Source organism: Cricetulus griseus, chromosome X, assembly GCF_003668045.3.
Source record: "Cricetulus griseus strain 17A/GY chromosome X, alternate assembly CriGri-PICRH-1.0, whole genome shotgun sequence".
NCBI lineage: Eukaryota > Metazoa > Chordata > Mammalia > Rodentia > Cricetidae > Cricetulus > Cricetulus griseus.
This window is the reverse complement of record NC_048604.1, coordinates 37,076,521-37,092,792: the sequence shown is the minus strand read 5'-3', so window position 1 is coordinate 37,092,792 and position 16,272 is coordinate 37,076,521. Positions and strand designations below refer to the sequence as shown.

At 41.1% G+C, this 16,272-nt stretch overlaps 1 protein-coding gene across 10 annotated transcripts in view; it reads left to right on the top strand.

The window, feature by feature from the left end:
- Positions 1-2,309: 2,309 nt before the first annotated feature.
- Pak3 (p21 (RAC1) activated kinase 3) overlaps positions 2,310-16,272 on the top strand; it is a 256,170-nt gene continuing 242,207 nt past the window's right edge. For 3 of the 10 annotated variants that reach the window (XM_035449830.1, XM_027433648.2, XM_035449832.1), the window contains exon 1: positions 2,311-2,586. The gene's annotated coding sequence lies outside the window, so the exon portion shown is untranslated. Of the gene's footprint in view, positions 2,587-5,897; positions 6,069-16,272 lie in introns of all 10 variants that reach the window. The other 7 variants (XM_027433646.2, XM_027433647.2, XM_027433649.2 and 4 more) reach the window with 5 other exon arrangements.

The window sequence follows — 16,272 nt, the reverse complement described above, 5'->3', positions numbered from 1 at the left end:
TGTTTGACAGGCACGGGCAAGCAGATCTCTCTGAGTTTGAGGCTAAGCTTCCACATTAAGTAAGTTCCTAGCCAGCCCGGACTACATAGTGAGAACTTGTCTTAAAACAACAATAATGCAGGGGCAGGGGCTTGGTCCTGCCTCTACTTAATGGGCCAGGCTTTGCCAACCCCCATAGGAGCCCTTACCCTGTGGGTGGAGTGGATGGAGGGTGAGCTAAGGGGAGAGGCCAGGGGATGCAAAAGGAGGGGTGGGAGGGAGAACTGTGGTTAGAATGCAAACTAAAATTTAAAAAATAAAGCTAAAAAACAACAATAAAGTTGTCTGTTTTTAATAGAGTCTCATTAACGAAATCACTGTTTCTCTTTTCTGTAATAATGACAACTATGTTATTTAGCTTTGTGTCACTATATTTTACTGTTATACTTCTAGACCCAGATGAGAAGTGTATCATTGCTCTGGGTCACTCTGCATTGCTCAAGTTGCCTGGCTCCAGAAATGGGACTGCTTGGACTTCTATGTAGGATACAGATTTCTTCTTTTTGGTGGCAAACAATCATTCATTTTTGTGGCCTAGGGAGGAGACAGATCTAGCTTGGTGGGCAACCACTTATAAGCTTATTGCCCCTGGAAACCCAAGTGGACCATTTTCCTATTGTACTTTCTGTAGAGTCATTTCAAATTATGTTTATACCACTAGTAGCAAAATCAAAGGGATGACTGTGTCTGTGAATTGGAGATTGAGGCCTCAGATATTTTAACTCTGTTCAATCCATTAGCATGTGTGTGGCAATGTGTCAATTTAACTGAAATGCTTTTTCGAAAATCTTACTATACTTAGTATTGACTTTCTTTACCACACCAATGATTTTTAAATTTCCTTAAATAAAAAGATTTGATTTTTATTATGTGAATTCATGTGTATCTATGTGGGGGGATGTATACCTGAGTACAGGTGTCTGTGGAGACCAAAAGGAGATGTTGAATTCCCTGGAGCTGTTACACGTAGTTGTGAGCCTCCCAACATGAGTTCTGGGAAACAAACTTGGGTTCTCGGTAAGAACAATTTTTGGGGGGCGGGGGCAGAGAAATTGCTCAGTAGTTAAGAGCACTGGCTGCTCTTCCAGAGGACACTGTTCAATTCCCAGCACCCACATAACACCTCACAACTGTCTGTAACTTCAGTTCCAGGGGATCTGACACCTCCACACCTATGCACATAAAATACACTATTTTTTAAAGAGCCAATAAAGGCATTTTTTAAAAGAGCAATTTTAGTTCTTAACTGTTGAGTGACCTCTTCGGACTCTTAACTTTCTTTTTGAAATATAATTTTAAAAGAAACTTTGGCTTAACAGTATAAAACAGAGAACCTTATTCTGGATCTCCCATCTATCAGCATGTAATGTTAGACAAATCAACTTAATCTTGGTGAATTTAATTTGTTGTTTATAAGATGGGAATGATGGTATCCTCGCTGAATGGGTCACAGGGATGTTATTGCAGGGAACTTATAAATCCCAGAGTACTTTCTGAGTGTAAATCATTAGGCAAAACACTCAAAAACATTGGAGAAGTGAGTTAAAGCCAAGGCTCTAACAAAGGACTTCATCAAATATCGAATCACAAAAGAAAATTGTGCCTTTCACAACTGTTTTCTTAGCTTTAGAGATGCACACAGAACTACACTGATCTAAAGCTGAGCTTGTAATAATCAACACCCCTCTCATTATCAGGGGAAAAACAATATGAAGATTCTGTAACAGACATTCATATATCAAAGAAGCCAGGGGCCTAGATAACCCTGATGAGGAGAGAGATCTAAAAACAGGGTTGATCATATGGAACTTTGGTTACCAGCATAGAGATACAGCAATGGAACGAAAGGAGAAAATGTACAATGTCCATAAAGTTTTGGGCAATCCAATTCATGAGTTAACCCTTGTGAAGACAAAAATTATCTTCTGAGTTGTCCAAATGGCCAGCCCTGTGATCCAATCAGCCATGTGATTGTGACTTTCTTTAGGTTCTTTTCTCTTTGGGTATAGGATTTTCAGAAGTAGGTGCAGATTCAAGCTACCAGTGATTAGACAAAAAAGAAAAAGGCTAAAAGAAGGGGATTTCCCCACACCCCCTCTCCACTCCCCAGGCCCAACAGTCAGGCTTGGAAGACTTAAAGGGTTTCACTTCCGCCTGATTGCAGGAACCGCAAGTTCCAGACCAGGTCGAAATTGGAATAATCACAGTCAAAATAGACCCAGATGCTCTCACACACCCAGACGCGCGCGTGCGCGCGCGCGCATCCCTGGGCCATGGGGTGCACGTGAGCCCACAGACCGCACACCCAGCCCTGCCTCTAGCCAGAGCATCCTCAGCAGCTGCCACTGAAGCAGCCTCCTCCTTTTCTTCCTCCTCCTCCTTCCACAGCCACTGCTGCTGCTGTGATCGCCTATCCCCTCTCATCCTTCTTCCTCCTCCAATTCCTGCTCCTCCCCCCCCCCATCCCCGGCTCCTCCTGCCCAGCAGCTAAAGGCAGAACCCTCGGCAGCAGCTTCCCTTCTCCTGCCACGAAAGAGGTTGGAACAGGTCTGTGCTGGGGGCGCTTTGTTGCGGGTTGCTGAAACACCGGTGGCTCCCAGAGCCACTGGGAGGAGCTGCGGGCAGAGGGAAGGGGAGATTATTTCCCAGTTTTCTGTGTTGCTGTATGAATAGATTGTGGGGGGAGATAGGATAGAAAGACACCTCTGTCCCTTTGCCATTTCTTCCCTCTTGGTTCATGGCGAGAGAGTACTGAAGCTACTCGGACTCCTGCTCCCGCCCATCCCTAAAGCTCTTTCTCTGCGTCCCCACTTCCAGCATCCACTTCCCAAAGCTGAGCTTTCTCTTGTTCTGGGAGCTGAGGGATGGGGGTGGGGAGAGATGGATGGAGTGGATCCAGCTGGGCACCTGGGGGCCTGAGGCTTTGTTACACAGGACAAAACCGGTCCTTAGTAGTTTCCAGATCCTGGCTAGGCTGCTGTCTGCTAGTGGTGTGGGGTGTGGGCTCCTGCATACTAGGGAAGTAAGAGAATGTGAGGGGGCACTCCCTGTGTGTGACTGGGCATACAGGAATGCAGTACTGTGTGCCAGGGACGTGCTGGAGATTTTGTGTGGAATTTCGTGTGAGTTGGACTGGTGCATTTGACTCTCTCTCTCTCTCTCTCTCTCTCTCTCTCTCTCTCTCCTCTCTCTCTCTCTCTCTCTCTCTCTCTCTCACACACACACACACACACACACACACACACATACACACACACACAGTGTGTGTGTGTGTCTATGTGTGTTCTGCGCCATGGCGCTGGGCTACTCTTGGCCATTACATGTCCTTGGGTCTCATCCCATGCCAAGCCAGACTGCAGCAACATGCAGGCAGGCTGATCAAGTCCAACCTGTTTTGCCCACATTGGAAGGGTGATGTTGACTTCAAAGTGATGGGACCCCCCCGCCCCCAAGCTGGGGCAGTTGCTTGGTACTCTGTGGATTTGAAATTTCCACCTAGGTTAACCAGACCTTGGTGGACATCTTGATTTGGTCCCCCACCCCACCCACAGAAGATTCCTAACTTTCTTAGCAGGTTTTTTCTCTCAGCCAATGAGATTCAAAGGCTCTTCCAGTGAACCTTGCAGTGCCTCCCCACCTCCTGTAATTAGTGGATCCTCAAGTCGTCTTTACAGCAAGGAAGTTTGTTATGTGTTAGGACATAATTGCATGTTTAGAGAAAAAGGAACACATCCAGTGAACTTATTAATTGTGAATTTGCTCTACAGGCTCATATTTGATAAAGCATGTAGCCATTTTGTTTTTAATCACAGAAAAATCAGTAAAGATGAACAAAACTCCTTAACTTTCCTTCAACATTTTTTTTTTGCTTTTGCTTCTGATAACACATTGCTTTTCAAGTCTCCAAAACAAGCCGTTAAGGATTGCAATCAGTCAAACGACCAACATTTATTGCACACCTGCCATGTGTCAGTAGTAATGTTAGGTACTGGAAATATGGAAATGAATAAAACATCAGATCGGTTCTGAGGGAGTGTAGGCTGTTATGCAAGCTAGAGCTTGGAAACAGTATGACAAGGGATGGGCAGGGTACTGTGGAAGCTCTGGGGGGGGGTGTCAGGCTGGGGGTGGGGGTTATGATCAAGGCAAGCTTCACTGGGAAAGTGACATTTGAGTCAAGCAAGTCTTGTGGAATTAATTCACCAGGTGGCTAAGTGGAGAATGGCATCCTAAGCTCAATGAGAAGCATGTGCAAAGGCAAGGTTATAGTTAAATAAGACTGCAGGGAATCTGAAGTATTATTGCCAAATTCTCTGCAATCCCAGAATGAGTCTGTGTGGATTAGAATGATGATTAATGATGAATTTGAAAGGAGCCAGTATTGCAAATTGATGAGGATCGAAATGTATCCCCATTTTAAGAAATGTCTGCCTCATTTATTAATATAACCAGGTTTTGCTTAAAGCAAATCTGACATATATACATATATATATATATATATATATGGACTTGCAATGCAAATGAACCTAATGGGAATCATTCAGGCTGTAGAATTTGTCATTTTATAAGAGAGTTCCTAACCAGATACTCTTAAAAAAAGCAGTCCCTCTCTGGCCATTGGAGTAAACTTGGGTTTTTTTGTTTGTTTGTTTTTTGTTTTACCAAAAATGCATTTCCACAACATTTTTTACATAGCCAATGGATAAAGACAGATATACCTGCATTACATTCTTATGCAACAAGTTACCAATTTCAATGCAGGAATTTCCCTTCATGCTGTAAATGTTTAATAAACACCAAGAAAAATATGAAAATTATAGCAATAAATATCAAATCCATGTCATTTGACTCATATGAAAGTAACCAGGGCAGAATATTCAGGAATTTTTACATTTTAGGTACTTTTAGTAGTGTCACTGGTAATTAACGGTAGCACAAGATTTCTGTGCTCTATATTGGTTTTGAAATGGATATATAATGACTACTCTAATACTTATGCAATTAAGATACACCAGAAGCTCATTTGAAGTCTCCTATTTTACTGTGTTGGTGCTGATTGCATAGGTTGATGAATAGGACAGCCTGGAGGTTGATGACTTCCACTCAAAGTACCTGATGGCCCAAGATTATGCTGGTGAAGAGTGTGAACACTGATGATAGGGCTTGGCATCATGGATGCCCCCTCCTTTAAATGAGGCCTCTGAGTGGCCCTGGGTTCTGTTTGAAAGAAATAGAAGCAGAGGTGGGTGGGAGTAGAATTAGCTTCTTTGCTCATTTGGCCAATGCCCTGCAGTAATAATAGTGGCCTTGGGGTCCTTTGGTCACATGAAGGTTCTTTGCTCATTAGCCGTGGATAGCAGAATGTATCAGACAGTATCTCTAAAAAGAAAAGAATGTACCCCAGAGCCTATTATCTTGGGTTGGTGTGGAGCTGAGCTGCTGCTGTGCTGAGACTCGGATCGATGCAAGTACTAACCTAATGCTTCTAGATGTGAGTTCCAAACAAGGCAGAATGTCCCTAAGTCAGATAGAGAGAGAGGGAGAAAGAAGATAGAGTTTTGTAGTTAAAGTCGGGGAAATTGTTGTTTAAAGAGCACAGGTTTGTTCATTGCAAAGCTTCTAAAAGCCTCTACTAGGCTAATGCATATTGTGACTCTCCAGGAAAAGAGCACATGTAGCAAGCATTTCTTATGTGTTTGCCTATAAAAACCAGCGTCCCATTTGTTAGACTGGTCATAAGAGTGTTTGGGGACATGGCTGGTCAAATAGAATCTTTTGCTTAGTTTAGAAGCAGGTGGTACCTTTCTGGGTAAACTTGGATGAAAGATAAGCCGGATGACTGGCTTTCTCATTCTCAGACTCTCTTCCCTCCTCCACCTGCAAAATGAAGCTGATAATAATCAGTACTCTCACTGACTGTGACGATGTGATGACAACTAAGATAATATCTTCACAAGTGTTTTGAGCTCCTTAGAAGAAAGTCTGTATGGGAACACAAGGTTATTATGAAGGGACAGTGAAGAATTAAGGTAATCATCCTGATTATTCAGGTCCAAAATCCTGTTTATCTTCTGCATTTGGGGCAGCTGCCCTGCGTTCTCTGCTCTGTGAGGACCTAGCCTCATTCAACCTCGGCTGACTCAGTTCTCTGAGCTTATTTCCTTTGACATCCTGAAAATTTCACTGTGCCCTTTAATTTCCTGATCTGCAGTTGCCATTAGTACAGATTCAGGAAAACTCCATCAATCTGAGCACACCCCGCTGACCAGAGAACAGTGGAGGTGGGAATTAAATTTGTTTCGAAAGTTGCTTTTATTCTTCATACTAATTATCATTCAGAAACAGTTTGAAAGGGTCATTTCTGAGAGCTCATGTCTTCAGGGCTCTTCTCCAGTGACTCAAGTTTGCATCAGGGTTGGAGTTTCGTTTGCAAAACAGACCTCTTGAATATCTATTTCAGAAGTTAATTTTGCCAAGACTGAGGTCATCTTTAAGGAAATTTAAACACAAACAAAATAGTATGCACATGATCATTGATCTTTCCTGATTGCCTTGCTGTTGTGAACTCCCCCATCGTCTCTGTTCTTTACAAACTTCCTTCAATGGAGAAAGGACCTCTTAAGAATTAATTATCACCATAGTAAACTGGGCTTGAGATTGAACCTGATTTGGAAGTGTTAGAGGCATTGATTTTAGACTTTTCTGTGCAATGATTGGTTAGTTCTTCTCCATATGAAAGCAGCAAACTGCAGTTGCAATAGGAAGGATTCCTGTTAGACATACATAAAGGAATTCCTTCTGACTCTAAGACAATGTGATGCTGGAAAGTGAGAGTATAGATATCTTGTGTTCTGAGACACATAGTAGAAATACTAGAGCAGAAAGAGAGAATCGTGGGATGGGATATTTGTGGGAGTTTTGTGTTTGGATAACGAAATGAGGACAAGACAAGTGAAGTGAATTGCCCAAGGTAACATAGCTACCATGGGACATAAGTCTTAGTAACAGATAAAAAATGTTTTTCTGCATTTATTTGGTGGTAGGCTGGGCGCACATGTGGAGGTCAAAGACCAACTTGCAGGAGTTGGTTCTCTCCTTCTACCTTGTGGGTCCTGGAGATTGAACTCTTATTGTCAGGTTTGGTGGCAAACACCTTTACCCATTGAGAGTGGGCCATCCTGCAAGCCCAGTGAACTGCCTTCTCATGTAGCTCAAGAGAGTTTGGGTTGGTTTGTTCAATGAAACTTGAGAATAACATCCATGCCTGAGCTTGGTGGTCTCTCATAAAGCAGGATTGGCAGAAGGACAGGCATCTATCAAACCCCAGAAGATCAGAGTTTGCTCTATCCTCCATTGCTTCTGACACACCAAGCCAAGCAGCCAACTAGAAGTGTGAAAATTGGGTGTTCATTAGATTTCATAGGGGTCTTACAATAATTAATAATAATTACAATAATTAATAACTACCAAGGCATAGAAACTGGGATGTTTGAATCACCCACTGAGAATTCAGAGAAGAAAACCCCTAAAGAATGAGGGACATAAGGACTATAAGAACCAGAGGCCCAGGGCACCTGATAGTGTCCCCTAGAGTTGACAGGAGAAATGTATCCATGAAATTTCAACAATATGGTTACCTGAACAAACACAGCATAATGGTAATATCAATTGGCATGCTAACAAGAGAAATTCTACAATGTCCCATTCCTAGATGAATGCCTGTAGGTGGTCAACTGCTGTTGAGAGAGGTAGAATCAATTTCTTCCAAAGATGAGCTCTTACATGGGTCATCTTATACCAAATACTCAGCCCTGAATACATGTACATACTTGTGTGTGTTTATCTACATGTAACAATAACCATTAAAGAAAAAAATCATGACTTTTGGAGGGAAAAGGAGGACATGGGAGAAGTTGCGGAAGGGAGGGTGGAAGAGGTATAGATGCAGTGCTCAGGTATGAACATCCCAACCACACTTAAGGGCAAGCCCCAAGCCCAACAGAAGATGACCAACACAAAATGACCTCAATGGGATTTCTGCAGACTTGTCTCATAGTACTTTGTTTGCATAATTTTTATTCTTATTTGTCTTTTGCTGGTACTATGTTTTCCAATTTTGAGTTTTTATGGTTGTGTTTTGTGTTTCTTGTATTCTACTTTTTTCAGATTATGGTTTGTTTTGTTTGCTTATTTGTGTGTGTGTGTGTGTGTGTGTGTGTGTGTGTGTGTGTGTGTGTGTATGTGTGTGTGTGAGAGAGAGAGAGAGAGAAGAGAGAAGAGAAGAGAAAGAGAGAGAGAGAGAGAGAGAGAGAGAGAGAGAGAGAGAGAGAGAGAGAGAGAAGGAGAGGAGTTGAGTGGGTGTGGAGAGATAAGGAGTATCGAGAAGAATCTGGGGGGGGAGAGGGTACCATGATCAAAATACATTGTATGAAATTATTTTCAGTCAGAAAAGCTAAATTGTATCAGAAGCTGGAGCACTGTGCCCTTGAAAGGGCATCTTCTGAGGTGGAGGAGAAAAGGCACTGGATCTTGTAGGAGAGTGGCATTGCCTGACTCTCTGGATCTATGTATATAATATAATGTAGACCGAGAACTGTAGTTTGCTTATCCTCATCTTTTACCCTTACAAGTCTCCTTCCCACCTCTTTCTGTCTTCTTCCTCCTTCTAAGTAGTCACCCTTATACCTTCATGTACAATGCATATTACAAAAGGAGAAATACAAAATAGAAAGTTAGTTGCTTCTTAAACACTGATTCCCTGCCAAGTTAACAATCTATTATGGATATCTTGTGTCCATTTTTATGAAAAAATATATATACCCCCACAAGATTTCCATTAAATTGTGTTTGGGTCCTTTCTTGTCAGTATGCAGCTAGATACTTCAATCTTTCTAAAAACTGAATAGTATTCCATTATACAATTATGACATAATTTCTTTAATCCAAACTTTTATGATGAAGTTTTACACTATTTCCATTTTTTATGCTGTTGAATATTAGTAGACTATGCTTCATGATATATGCATCTTGGAGTTGGGTTCTGCTCTGGTGTATAGTCAGACTGTCAAGAATCATATCATCAAAAATTCAGGCTTGGGTTCTTAATCAAATGCTAGACCCCATGAAACAAGACAAGCAAGAATTATTAACAACACACTGAATATATATATATATATATATATATATATATATATATATATATATATGTATTCATGTTTAGTTATTTAATCAAACATGCCTTTAAATATATTTCTAACTAGAGCTGTGTTGAAAGCACTTTCCAAATTATATCCCTGTAAAGTCACTGTGAAATAGATGGCCTTTTGGTCTCTGCTGGCAGGGACCAAAACACCACCCAGCAACAGACTGAATTTATTAAGAAATATGTGTCAGCAGACACAAGACCAGCACAAGCTCAAACCAGACCTGGAAAGGGGTGAAGTGGACACAAAGTCCTACCCCTGGCCAAAAAGCTATTTGTAAATGATAGCTACTGGGAAAGGAAAACTAAGTTTTCTCCAAAGAAAGTGACAAAATCACATACCATGGCAGGCCCCGTGTTCAGGAGTAGTTGGAGAGGTGAAGAAGGATCTGGGAGGAGTTGGGAGAGGGTAAAGAATATGGTCAAAATACATTGTATGAAATTCCCAAACAGTAAACTAAGAAAAATTTAAAGCCAAATTAACAAACAAAAACTTGGTGAAATGTAATTGTTGTATCTCCACTGCCCTTTGAGATTAATAAGATTGATTCTAGAACTTTCTAGATGTTGAATGTTCCGTGTTAATCATCAGCTGTCCATCTGGGCTTGCTGCAAAGAGGCAAATTTAAGGCTTTCCCATGAGAAGTATTCAAAGAGAAATAAACAGTGATGTCACTCTCTGCAAAGGGAATAGTAGCAAGGAGGCACAGGTGTGGCTTTCTCTCTCAACTGGTCTGGCCTTGTTTCATCTGCTCACGTCTCTTCTCTTCCAGCATTCAGATTTGGTCAAAGAGATTCTGCTCTTAGCTTTAGGTGAGGGGAAGGGTTTGTGATTTCAAAGAAACTGGAAATCAGAATGATCATTTGAATGAATTAAGGATGTCCTTTGTCTGAAGAGCATGGAGGCAGCATTAGCATCTTTTGGTTGTGACAGAGCTATGGGAGAGCATGAAAGCTGTGGCAGCTTTTGCTTACTTGTTCTATAGATGGTGAATGTGTCAGAAAAGGAGAAGCAGTATGAGATGGGCATTACCTTGAAAGGCTCTGACAGTGCCCACTAACACTTGTTACCTAACAATTTGCCAACCTTTCTCCTCTGGAGAGTAATAAGTGCCCTTACACCAAAGCTTCTAATTTGATAGACCTATGGATGCCCTTTGCAGTTATCCATCATTCACTTTCCCTATTGTGGCATTAACACAGATCCATCCTGCAATCTTTCCAAGCTGCTGGAAAATTGGTGTGTTATTACCCTCAAAGGAGTGATTGGGTTACTTGAGTTATTGACAATTATGAATTGTGGTTTCTCACTTCAAAATCTTGATATTTGGCAAATGGATTTACATCTTATTTAATACATTTATTTTCTCTTCAAATAGATTGGACTAGAGTAGAAAAAGTTCAGAGGGGAGCTTATGGGCAGATGTTCTCATTATTAATCTTTGTTGCCTTAAAAATTGCTTCAGTTGTTAAGCTAATGAATGTCCTGATTTCAAGCTGGGTTGCTTCTTTGTCAATGCTGAATGCTTTAAGATTTCAGCACACACAAAAAAATACAGCTATGGTTTTGCAGATAAATCACATGATATATTTGTGCTGATTGCAAGAGTAAAGAGCATCTTATTTTCCAACAAAATCTTTATCTTTTTACCTTTTCATATTTCATATTTGTGCATGGTATGCATGTCTCTGTGTGTGCATGTGTGTATGTCCATGTGCCCTGGCATATGTGTGGAGGTCACAGGATAACCTCAGGTGTCTTGTAGGGAGAGACACTGGATACCTGTTTCACTGACCACACCCCTTTAGGCGAGGTCATAGGCACGTAGAGGGGTAGGATAAAGGGCAAGGAGAGGAGGCACTTGCTCTCTCTCAGGGTTCAGGTCATGTCTGTGAGGCATCTGGGAGGGGGCTGCTTGGAGAGCCAATCTGGTTATCGGCTACACGTGTGAGTTGTTCTTATTGTTATCATTTATAATATACCATCAATAACCATATCTTGTGTACGTCTGTATTCTTTATCAACTGGTGTCAGAAGTGGGATACAAACCTATGCCTCCAGGCGTGGTACAGGTACAGGTATCCAGGGTCTCTCCTTACAGTGTCTGTCTTCTCCCTTCCACCCTAATTTTTTTTAGACAAGATTACTTACTACTTCATGTATGCCATGCTAGTGGCCTGTGTCCTTCTAAAGAATTATCTATCTGCTTTCCATCTCACCATTGGGGTGGAAGGATTACAGGTATCTAATACTGTGATCATATGGGTTCTATTGAACTAAACTCAAGTCTTCATTCTGGGTGGCAAGTGTTTTATCCACTCTGCCCCCCTGATTTTTGTTTTGCATTTTGTTTATTTGTTTTTTTATATGGTCACGGTAACTTACCTCCAGCTGGATTGTTTTGTGATCCTCTCAGCCTCCTGAGTGCTGAGATTATAAGCACACACCATGATATCTGACTTTTCTTTTCTTTTTAACATTATACTTGGTTACTTGGTATTTTCTATTTTTCCCTACTGAATTATTTTTTGAAGCTAACATTTTAAAAATTCTGAATAAAATTGGGAATAAACATTTGTTTACATGTTTAATAGAATGAAAGAAAGAAATTCAAAGTAAAGACACACCCGAAATGGAGCTTATGGTGAACTGGGAGGCAGAAGACCTGAGTTTCAGTATTCATTTTTGTTAGTAATTACTGGTATGATTTCAAACAATTTTGTAAATGTCTCTGAGACTCAAATGCCTCACATATAAAATGTGTGCAACAGTTAGAAATATATCATCTTTATTGTCTTTCCCTGAGTTTATATGGAATACTTTTATCTCCAAAATGAAAGGCAGCCATGGGATAAAATCACTTAGGGGGCACTTTTGAAAACTATCTAGGAAGATCCACCTCCATCACTGAATGTGAACTCCAGGCCTAGACTAAAGAGTCTACTTGGAAACTAACTTAATAGGTGATTGTGGAGCAGGCTGGGACCCTGCCCTAAGGGAACTTTCAGGAGGGAGATTCTCTGGGGCTTTCTGGCCAGAGGGAATAAAAACATTTTCCAAAGGTGGAGGAGTCTGTGTTGCAGCTAATTCCCCAGGCTGGGTTTCTCAGAGGTGAATGGTGAGCAGAATGTTCTTTGTCATCATGTCAACTTTGGATGAACAAACTGACTGCTTACTCACTGACATGAACAAGTTACATTTCAGGGTGGAGGTAGGTGCACACGATGTAGCCAGAGCTCTACATCTAGACCTGGAACTCTCCTCTGCTTCTCTTTCTTAGTTTCCATGTCCTTTAACACCTCAACTTTGGTTCCTCTTGCAATTATTAAACTCACTGTGTTGAAATGCATCTCTTCTGTTCCATGAGATCTCAGCAGCCTAGATTTCCAGTCCTTAGCGTCTTCAGCCTCCAGATACTTGAAATGTCTTTCCCCATTTTCAATGACTCCCTGGTCACATCACTAGTTTGGTTTCCTTCTGCTATGGGGACTGTTTCAACACCATGCTGCCCTCAAGATATGAGAAGGAAAGAAGTCAGCATCAGCACATATCCATTTGGCTTACCTAGATAGTACCTTGTGTCTCAGCTTTTAGCCTTTGTTCTTACTGTAGGGAAAGCTAGAACTAGGGGAATTCTTTCTGCAGGCTAACTTTCAGAGATAGTCTTCCTTTTATGTATAGCTCCCATTTATTGAGCATTTTTGTATGTCAAGTACTGCACTATTCTGCATGTCTCACACAAGTCCATCCACAGTACTCTGCAGTCAATATTATTAGCATTTTCATTTCACAGAGGCAGAAAATGAGACCCAGGGTAGTTGAGTGACTTGCACGCATTCTCTCAGATGAGGAGTAGCTCTATGAATCTATTTGTGTGGTTCTGGGGCCTCAATAGTCAAGACTATTCTGCTATCAAAGATCCCACTGGTAATACAGTTATGCTATACCAAAAGGAAATGCATGAAGCAATAGGTTGTCTCTATTCTGGACCCAGAAATAACTTTAAAGAAAAGGAAAGAAAGGAAAGGAATTCTTTTGAATGGGAGCATAATGTTTCCAGGGCTATTTTTATATATCATTGTAAGGATGGGCCTTCAAGGCTTGTTTTGAGACTTGAGATCTGATAATTGAATACACTATTGACCCTGGAAGGCCCATTCTTGAGGTGTCTGTGATTCTTTTTAGTTTCCCAAATCATAGAAAGGGAAATAGAATTTTTTTTCCTTCCACACCCATCACAAAGCTGGTGGCAAGGGTCTAGAGGACCTCAGGGAAGTTGAGAGTGAATTCCTGAATGTTTTAAATTGACAGACAATTGGATTGAAGGGAGAGAGCTAGAAGAATGGCCCAGAAACAACATGACAATCATCTTACTAGCCTGGATTCTTGAATATATGAGAGGGTTTGGAGGGAGAAAAGGGAAGAAAGAAATGTAATTATATTATAATCTCAAGAAAGAAAAGTAAAAATGCATATAGAAAAATAATTTTGAGGCATAAACACATACCATTTGTTTTCTTTTTCTTGACTCTTTCTGGCAATATTTTGTGCTAGGTATTATTTCTCTAAAAATCCCCTTCGATTTTGAGTCCTCAGGAGACTACTTGCAGCTGTTTTCTGCAGTGTCTGTCATCTTTATTGCCATTTTCAATCATGATAGTCAATAGAAATCAAGGAACCAGGGTCTTTCTTGTAACAAGGTCAGTAGTTTGCTCAGTGTTTAATGCTGACAAGTCACTCTGCTTCTCTAGGCTTGTTCTTCCATCTGTCATGATCCCGAGTCTCCCTTCCTCCTGGAGATATTGGAGCAGTCAAATCATTAAATACAGACTGCTGTGAAAGGAATGTGGTTCAAAATACAGATACTCTGTTGGGCCATGTGGATGGCTCAGTGGGTAAAAGTGACACCTGAGCAAGTTTGGGGACTTCAGTTTGATCCCAGAACCTTGAGAAAAAAATCTAGATTTGGTGGCATTCATCAGCAATCCTACTACTACTATGGTATCATTGGAGGCAGAGACATGAATATTGCTTGGAAGCTCACAGACCAGTTATGGAGTATGTATTGCAGCAGCAAAAACAGCAAGAAAGGGCTTGCCTCATCAAAATGGAAGGCAAGAAGGGATCCTTGAAAGATGCCCTCTGGCATTTACATGTGCACTGTGGCATGCTCATGTCAGATCTCCAAATACGTAATAAATATTTTCAGAAAATACTGGAAATTTCTATTAAAAACAAAAACAAAAAGAAAAACTTGGGGCTATCAAGATGGCTTACTATAGAAAGGTGCTTGCAGCCAAGTCTGATGACCTGAGTTCAATCACCAGAACTCACATGATAGGAGAGAACTAACTCCTGCAAATTGTCCTCTGACCTCCACAAAGGCACATAACAAAAACACGTACACACACACACACACACACACACACACACACACACACACACACACGTTAAAAATAATGTATGTAAAAAATAACATACTAAGTATTATAGCTTAGCCTTACATATACCCAAATCAAGATCATCTAATAGAAGTGTTTAGCAGGAAAGTATTGAAGATCTCGTACATCCCAAGTCACTAGCAATGCAGGACACCTTATAGACCAGTGCTCTCTTGCATTCACATGTCTGTGTAGAAAGAACTTGATGCTGTCCAATATTGCAAGAGTGTTAGATTTCATATTGCTAGATCCAACATCTGGTTTCTACTGAATATTTATCATTTCGGGACCATCATTAAGTAAAAAGCCTGTCTTACTCAATGTTTTATTGCTGTGATAAGGCACGATGACCAGAGCAACTCTTACCAAGGAAAACTTTTAATTGGGGCAGGCTTACCGTTTCAGAGGCTTAGTTCATTCTCATCATGGTGGGAAGCGTGGCGGCATGCAGGCAGATATGGTGCTAGAGGAGCTGAGAGTTTGAGAGTTGTACATCTGAATTGGCAGGCAACAAGGAGACACTGGGCTGGCTGAGCATTTGAAACACCAGAGCCCACCCCCAGTGTCACACACCCTCTAACAAGGTCACATCTCCTAATCCCTGTCAAGTAGAACCACGCCTTAATGACCAATCATTCAAATATATGAACTTACTTACAGAAGCTATTCCTATTCAAATTATCACAAAGCCTTAAGTAAAACACATATCTGAATGTGATATATTTAGGTTTTCTCTGGCAAAGCATTTTCTTTGAGGAAAAATGCAATACAAGGTACCTCTAAATCTATCTCCCATTAATTATGTGATCTTAGGGTGTTTCTTTTTCTTGTTTGTTTTGCAGTGCTAGACATAAGAGCCAATCCAAAGTCTTGTGCATGCCAGGCTAGAGCTCTGCCACTAAGTTATATTCCTGTCCCTTGAAATATTTCTTAATCACCTAGTTGTCTCAATTCTGTGAAAAGGAATGCATAACACAAGTACTTCCTCTTCATGGAATTGTGGTAAGGCATCAGAGATAATTTACATGCTCCCATCGAGGGTACTTGCACTGCCATTTGTCACAATCAGTCTTATTCTTATTAAGGGTTCTTGAAGTTCCATGGAGAGATTTGAGTCTTCACACCTTCTGAAAATTCCCTTAGCCTCTTTAAACCTTTGTTTCTTCACCCAAGCAATGGGGACAATGATGATATTTAGGGTCAAGGTTCTTTTGAGGAATAAGTGATGATTCCTGCGAAAATCTTATGATACTTCCAGGAACATTAAAATGTTATTCTAGGTGTTGCTGTCATTATTCTTTCTATTGCTATCATTATGCTTCTCTAGGTTCCTTGGCTCTTGCCTTTCAACCCACCCTAGCTGAGACTGTTGATGCCTATGAGGTCTCTACTGTCTGAGGTCAGCATGAGAGATAGCTTCTTTGCATGAAGGAGTATCTGAGATGGAGAGGGCTTCCTACAGGAGCATTGCACAATGTCCATCAGGCTACTTGTACAGAACAGCTGATTCTCTGAACCTAAAAATAGTTCACATGGTGACAAAGTGGGGACAAGAAGAGTTGCTTAACAATTCCCTCGGGACACTGGCC